This window comes from Vicugna pacos, chromosome 6 (genome assembly GCF_048564905.1).
Source record: "Vicugna pacos chromosome 6, VicPac4, whole genome shotgun sequence".
NCBI lineage: Eukaryota > Metazoa > Chordata > Mammalia > Artiodactyla > Camelidae > Vicugna > Vicugna pacos.
Window position 1 is genome coordinate 48,219,413 of NC_132992.1, and position 7,920 is coordinate 48,227,332.

General features: G+C 39.8%; 1 long non-coding RNA gene across 3 annotated transcripts in view; it reads left to right on the plus strand.

The window, feature by feature from the left end:
• LOC140696908 (uncharacterized) overlaps positions 1 to 5,539 on the plus strand; it is a 191,589-nt gene extending 186,050 nt beyond the window's left edge. For 2 of the 3 annotated variants that reach the window (XR_012073562.1, XR_012073563.1), the window contains one exon: positions 1,427 to 2,857. This is a non-coding gene — a long non-coding RNA (uncharacterized lncRNA). Of the gene's footprint in view, positions 1 to 1,426; positions 2,858 to 5,256 lie in introns of those variants that run through there. The other variant, XR_012073564.1, reaches the window with a different exon arrangement.
• The last annotated feature ends 2,381 nt before the right edge of the window (positions 5,540 to 7,920 follow it).

A 7,920-nucleotide genomic window follows, 5' to 3' on the forward strand; every position in this document is an offset into this window, starting at 1 on the left:
GTGTAAGCTGGTAATGAGAGTAACGGAGCAAAATAAGAGGAATAAGCAGAGCTGAAAGGGGATTTTGGAGTTTTAAATAAGGGCAAGCCTTAATGAGAATGTGGCATTTACACGAAGACTTACAGGAGCTGGGGTAATGAGTCACACCACACAAGTAGGGAAGGTGCTAGGCCTCGAGCAAACAGAAATGCCAAGGTCCTGAGGACTCAGTTGCCTGATGCGTCCCAGAGAGAGGAGAGCAGGGTGGCAGAATGCAGTGAAATGGAAAGGATAATAGGCGATAAGATAGCTGTGTGTGAAGGGCAACAGGCCAGTATCACCTAGGGCCTTGTGTCCCATCTGAATGAATTTGGCTCTTACTGTGCATGAGCTAACAAGCTGTATGAAGGTTTTGAGCTGAAGTAACACTATCTGACAGATTTTAACAGTCTTTCTTTGTTTAGAATTGAATAAAGGGGGCAAGGATGGAATTAGGGAAACAGCTAGAGACTGATGCAATAATCCAAGCAAGCCATGCTAGAGTCCTGGATTAGAGTGGTTACGGCGGAGATAAAGAAGAACAGCAGGATTATGCATTAAATGCGAAGTTAGAGCTATCAGCAGTGGCTAAGAGATTATGCCAGTTCTGAGAGAAAGACAGGAGTCAAAAACTGCTCCAAGTTTGTTTGTTGGTTTTGTTATTTTTGCCTGAAGAATTAGAAGGATGAAGCTACCATTAAATGAAGTGGTTCAAGATAAAAGACTGTCATTTAGGCTCTGAGTGCTTCTTGCCAAAAGTAGCATTTAAGGATAATCTGCCTTTTTGTGTCTTGACATTTAGTTTTTTTAGTGTTGGTTTAATTCCAAGTCATATCAAAACATCTCATGCATTACATCTATTAATAATGAATATCCCCATATTTTTCATATTTCTTCAGCATGATCATATAATAAATGAATAATGATATTTTAACTCATGTTTGCTTTTGCAGTTTGAAAAGGCTCTGCTAATTTTAGTCTCACCAAGGAATCAGCCCCTCAGCCATAAGTGTCTTTCTCTTTATTTTACCCATTGACTTAGCAATTTTTGAGATGTGTAGAGGGATACATGTAGCTCTTTAATAAACTACAAACGATATATTCAACTATTTTTCAGCTTTCATTAAAGAACAATTGTGAGCTTTGTAAATAAGAGAACTTTTAAAATGATTCTAGTCATAAACATCAAGGGAGGACCAAAGACATCGATGTTAAGTTAGCTATTCACTAACTAAATAGGGGCTGAGTCCTTTGGTAGAGTCATACATTCTAGTTGATCCCTAGCTTTCATAATTATTAGCATATATATGCTATGCTTTTTAAAGGAATAAGATAATGTATGCAAAGTATCTGAAGACACCTGAAAGATAATCATTGCTAAATTAATGTTAGCTTATTATTCCCATAGCTTTGAGAAACACAGACCCAAGAGGATCAAGAGGGTGGATTAAAAGGATGTGGAGCTCACCTCTCCATATGAAGACATCAAAAATGCATCTACATGTAGAAGAATTCTCACTAAAAACTGACTGGAAATTGACAGAAAGACTCCTGTACAACCAGGGCTGTCAGAAAGATGCACACATAATCAGGTGGAAAGCGATCAAGTCAGGACCTGTGCCCTGGGAAGGGACTCAGAGGAAAAGGGAGATTGCATGGGTGGACACCTGCTCTGGGAGTGAGCAGGTCAAGCCACATATTGGGTACCCCAGTTTCCGGGTCCTCTGTGGAGGAGACAATCCTCTGGCTGGTTGGAGGAAAGCTGAGACAAATAGAACAGCTGGGTAACCCCTGACTCCACTTGTGCTCAGCGCACGTGGGCTGGCTAGACCCCGAGGCACAGTGGAGAGAGGTCTGCTCTAGTGGCCGCTGTGTTTACTGCAACCACCTCACCAGGCACCCCAGCCTGAGCCTAGTGACTGCATCAGCCTGGCTAACTCCATGCCACAGTGCAGCACTGGATATGAGGTGACCACGACTAGGGAAAGGACTTGACTGTGGGACACAGATGACCTGGGCCTCAGGTAGATCTCAGGTGGGGTGGTAGTAGCCATTTTTGGAGCTTACTCAAGCTGCACATGAGAAGCCACCCAGATCTCTGATTGCAGACATCACACCACAGCTAACATCCCAGTACATGCCAGGAGACCATGCAGACCCCTGCCAGCCCTGCTGAGTGGTTCCACAACAGAATAGGGTGGCAGAGGCAGGTGACAGTGATCGGCTGTGAGGGACAAAGGGAACTTGCACCTGAGGCTGTGTCTGAATGGAGCCATGGATGCCTACAAAGCAATGCATCAAACCTCTGTCTGGGCATGGACAACACTTGCTTCAGTGCTCCCCGCCTCTAGGGTAAAGGTCCCAGTACAGGGAGAGGGAAAACTCAAGCTTAAAGGCCCAACACTGTGGGCTTCTGCTTCCGCTACTTGGGACCAGATCTTACCCCTTACAGGGTGACGATGGTGTCTGAGCAGAGAGGAAGTCCCACCTCACACCCAGCAACCGGCCTTAGCCCCTCCATCTCACTTCCTACTAAGGTAACAGATGCCACATACCCTAAGGAAAGATATGACTTGTTTCCATGTCAAATCCAGCTTTCCCACCAAAGGCATGGGGCACACAAAGTCTGTACAGAGACACTAACACACAAGAACACCACTTCAAGACTATAATAGGTAACTGTTTCACTTAACTTCATAGAGTTAGAGAAAGTTAAGCAAAATGAAAGGCAGAGAAACTACTCTTAACCAAAAGACAAAACACCTGAAAAAACAAAAATGAAACAAATAATTTACCAGATAAAGAATTTAAAACATTGGTAATAAAAATGTTAACTGAATTAAGGAAAAGAATTGATTAAACAGTGAGCATTTTAACAAGGAACTGGGGAGAAAATAAAAGAAACCTAATCAGAAATGATGAATTCAATAGCTATAATAAAAAAAAACACTGCAGGAAATAAACGGAAGACTGAGTAATACAGAAGAAAGCATACATGATCTGGAAGATAAAATAATGAGAAGTATCCGATAACAGCAGCAAAAATTTTTTAAAAGTGAAAGCAGGTTAAGAAATCTCTGGAATAACATCAAGTGTTCCAACAATAGCATTATAGGGGTCCCAGAGGATACACTGTACAGCACAGGGAATTACAGCCATTATTTTGCAATAACTTTTAATGGAGTATAATCTGTAAAAAAAAATACCAAATCACTATGTTGAATACCAGAAACTACAAACTACCAGAAAAGCAGCAAATGGCAGAGACCGTTCCCTATCAGTTATTCTTGTTACTCTCACTATGCTGAACAACCATGGGCACTTTATTTTCACATCCTTAGTTTTATCTTTTTTAACCTGAAAATTACTCCATATTATAAGAACATGAGAACATGGGAGCCCTGCACAATAATGAGAATACACAGAACGATTCTTAAGAGGATGGCAAGCAAACATCAAAGATAAATTCTTCTACTTCAAAATTTTGTCTAGATCTAGCTATGCCTTTTATCCCCTCTATACCAGATGGAATTGCAATCATATGCCTTCTTTACTATACATTTTTTTTTCCTTAGACTAGGTACCCATGTAACAATGTCTGAGACAAAAACATGTTTACAGGAACAGAAATAAGGGACTGGAGGAGTCACATAGAGAAGGAGGGAAGCTAATGCCTTGGTGCTGTATTGACTTAGTCACCACTGTGTGTGTGTCATCAGTTCTCTTTGTTGCTGGGACCTGTTGAGGAGCCTTAGGAAAAGGCTCTCTGAACCATTCCCTCCAAGGATGAAAATGGGAAGCTTTTACTTGTCACTCTCTCTTCTCATGGAATAAAAGATTGTTCCATGGGACATTAACTCTTTAGTACTTCCAAGTTGTGCAAGTTACAAGTTCTCATTTCAAGGCATCAGAGAAAAATTATGGCAAGAAGCGAGACGTTCATACGTGCTTGACATGACAAACCCAGGTTTTACGCACTCAAAATTAGTTGCCACAGCTATGCTAGTATATGAGATGAAGCCAACAGGATTTGAAATGTTTTAAGGAGATATTTTATATAATCTACCCCATATCCTCTTTAGACAGGTAGATGTGTGTTTGCTCTCCATTAACCCCAATCCAAATCCCCCTCATCCAAATCTGAATTGTATGAGGTTTCAAGAAAGACACTGATTATAACTAACTGTAGCCCCTGCTTCTGCAATTCACCCTGAATCCCTAATTAATATTCACCATTCTCCTTCCATCCTTTACCATGCATTCTAGATTTCTTGATCTCTCATTTCTCCTATCAGCTGGGCAAGTGTTTCATCTGGTGAGGTAACTCAGACCATCCCTCAAGGAATCCCTCAATTTCCTCGCCCTTCTGAGGCCATGGTTTCTACAAGTGCAGACCAATAGAAGTTAGGATGAATGGTTCCATTTTATTTCCATGTCTTGGTTCTCAGCTCAGTGTTTTTTAAGATGTAGCACGACCTATCAGTCATTGGTTCCACATCCATGCCACATCCTGTAACACAGACTTCTAACCCTTAGGGGCAGTCCCTGAGCTAGCATCTTAGCTGAAACTTTATGGGGTCAATCCATGGTCCTATGAGTCTCGGTGTTCCTGAGTAATGAGATATTTGGGAAGACCAGTGGGTCCCATGGTCACATGCATATTGTAGTCTCATTATAAACTGAGTCCCTTGCGCAAATGTAATGTTCTGCAGGTGCCATGCTAGCAGATCCAGATTCTGTAAGCTCTTACGTGGCGATGCTGTCTGGCAGCACTTACTATCAGTAATAGGCCCGGTTGTCAGATGACTAGTGAGTCCACAAATCCTGTCCTGTGGATATGCTTTCTAGGGCTAATTCCAGTGCCAACCTTCCTGCCAAAGGCAGAGCCTAAAGCCAAGAACTGTAGTCAGGGAGTTTATTTTGGAATGCCAGGGAGCTGGAGTGAGGAAAGGAGTAAAAACCAATAGGAAGATGGTTAGGATAATGACTGCAACTAAGAGTGACTCAGCACTTGATGCCACCAAAACTCTCTGAGGAGCCTTATAAAATGTACCTCAAAACTATCCACCCAGGGCACACATGAAGGAAGCATTTAGCTGTCTGTGGGCTCCTATCCCCGACTAATAAAGCACTGCTCTACAAAGGGTTAACTCTCCCACATTTTCAAGTAGTGCATTCATGAGGATCAAGCCATTTCTGCAAGACTCCCAGATGCCTTCCTATATCATGTCTTCACAGAAGCCCTAGGGAAGATAGCGAAAGGTGCCGGAGATGAAAATGAAGCTTGTTGAAGACAGCAGAACCAGTGCAGGACGGCTGAAATAACGGGTGAGTGCAGAGGACTGTGCAGTTGGCACAAGAACCCTTCGGAGGCTCAAGACAGTCCAGTGGTGAAGGTGAGCGCAGTGAATATGAATTTTCATTATGTAGTTGCGTTATCAATATTTCCTTTTCTTCCTCCAAAGTAGGTCAAGCTGAACCTTCACTTTTCCTGTATATGTCCAGAACTGTGTATAATCTAACAAGGCATTAACTAAATTACTACTTTAAGAAAATAAATGGCAATTACAATGGGAGGATTTCTTTCACTAAGTTAGTACATGTACTTTCTTCCTCTAAAAATAATACTAAGTAAGCCATGAAAATTGGTTTATTCTCCCACATAAATACTTTAGGGAGAGTCTCAAAGCAAAGAATAGGGGTTTGGCAATTCATCTACAGGAAATTCATGTTTCTTAATGCTTTTGCATCAGTGGTTTTATTAAGCACTTTTTTTTTCTTGCTTTCCCTTTTAGAGTAAAATTAGATAAAGTCAATAATGATTATACTTTTTTGATTTCATGGTACTTTTGTCATAATTATTGGGTAAGCTAAAACAATATCAAACTACTTAATTATTTTTGCTATCCCATAGCCTTGTCATTTATCCTGATTTAGTAAAGACACCAGGTGGCTTTATGTCATTTATTAGAAGTGGATGTTATTCACTCTTCCATGATGTACCTGGGGCATTGAGCTTTGGGATAAGGTTTGTGAACTGAATTAGTATCACAATAAAATTGTTCTCCAGTATACTTTATTAGGAGCATTATAATTTATTTTCTATGCTATATAACATTAAAAAGTTATAAAAACAGAGTTTTAAATAGAAACCTCCTTTTAAGGATGATCAAAACAGTATCCGTGAAATGCTTACTTAGTGCCATGGACTAAACTGGATTCTGGTGGGAAAAAAACAATAAATACAACTTAGTCCTTTGTCCTCACTGTCTAGTAGAAAATTTCAGTTTATTTTTTATAAAACTCAGTGGTATCTTTGCATTTGAATTTCATAACATTATATACATACCATTTTATTTCATTTTCTCTAACACATGTTGAATTTGAGACTAGTAGGATAGATTTATTAATTTTTAAGTGATGTATTCTCTAAGACATATCCAGCCAAAATAGGCATCATTTTTACACATCTTTGTAGCCACATTCAAACAAACATTAAGTACTGTCCATCTGTCTTCACATGTGCCTTTGAATTGTTTACTTTGATTTTATCCTCATCATCACTGTAATCCAGGCCCTCATATTTCATATCTAGAGAAAGACAATGTCCACTTTTCCTGCTTCCATCCTCTTAAGTGCATCCCTAACACACACCATGACCTTTAATTTGGGTGATCACACACTCCAGTTTGCCTGGGACACCCTCAATTTTGCCTATTGTAATTATCAAGAACAGATCCTTACAGTCTCAAAAACTGGGTGATAAGTTGCATGCTCATCTTACCTCTAGTGACACTATATTCAACTTGGTCACCTTATACTTTTTAAACTCTTTCAATGACCAAGGCAAAAAGAACATACAAGACTCAAATAACTCTATAATTTGTCCACAGTTTTTCTACCTGTTAGACTCTATTCAGTATATGTTCTCATTTCTCAACCTGTGACCATCTTTGATGATCTTAATGGCCAACTCATTAACTTGATTTCATGCTGTCTTTCCTGATTACTTTCATACTTCCATTGAACCACAGTAAATACTTCTTTGTCACTCACACACAGATTTGTGACAGCCAGGATGTTGTTTTCTAGTAAAGTTAGCTCTAATACACAGCATCTGATTGCTTTACAAGTTCTGACTGGAGACAATACTGAGTAGTGTTTAATATCATGGACTCGTGTCATGATGAGTAGGCTTGAATACCAGATCTTCCAATGCATTCTACTATGTAAGCTCTTCCTTCACTGTATTACACAACTTCAAGGCAACACATATTACTTAGTAAACAGGAAAAAGGTAAGAAAATACAGGGAATTAAAAGGAAACAAGTAACATCAGATGACTCTTCAAAAATGCTACCTGCTCCACCACTTTTCTTCTACCAATAAATCTTCGCATTACTTCTATAAAAATAACTATTACTTCTACAAAAAAGATAAGAGACTGATACATATTATAAACTAGGTTTTACGTGATCGAATATACCACATTGAAGGAATGTGAGAATATGATGGGGTGAAGTAATATTTCCCCTGGGGTCCCCGTTTCTGTTGTTGGACTTGACCCTAGGGAATTTCTAACCTCACTTGAGGGCAACTACTCATTTATCCAGGGAGGCTCCTCTTCATCCCAGCACTGGTTTCCCCTCCACCAAAGTTATGGCCTGTTTTCTTTTTTTTTATTTTCTGAAAGACAAGAGTTTCCCTGTCTTTACCTGCTGGCAATTTGCCATCTAGTATGAAAGAGAAGAATACACATAAACAATGATAAAACAATGCACAGGTGAAATGGAGAACAAGTGTTGGGACTTGGACATATTTCTACCTCTCAAATCTAAAATAAGTAGGAAGAATACGCGTAAGTAGTTGATGGGCAAATTCAATGAATTAACTATTTTATGG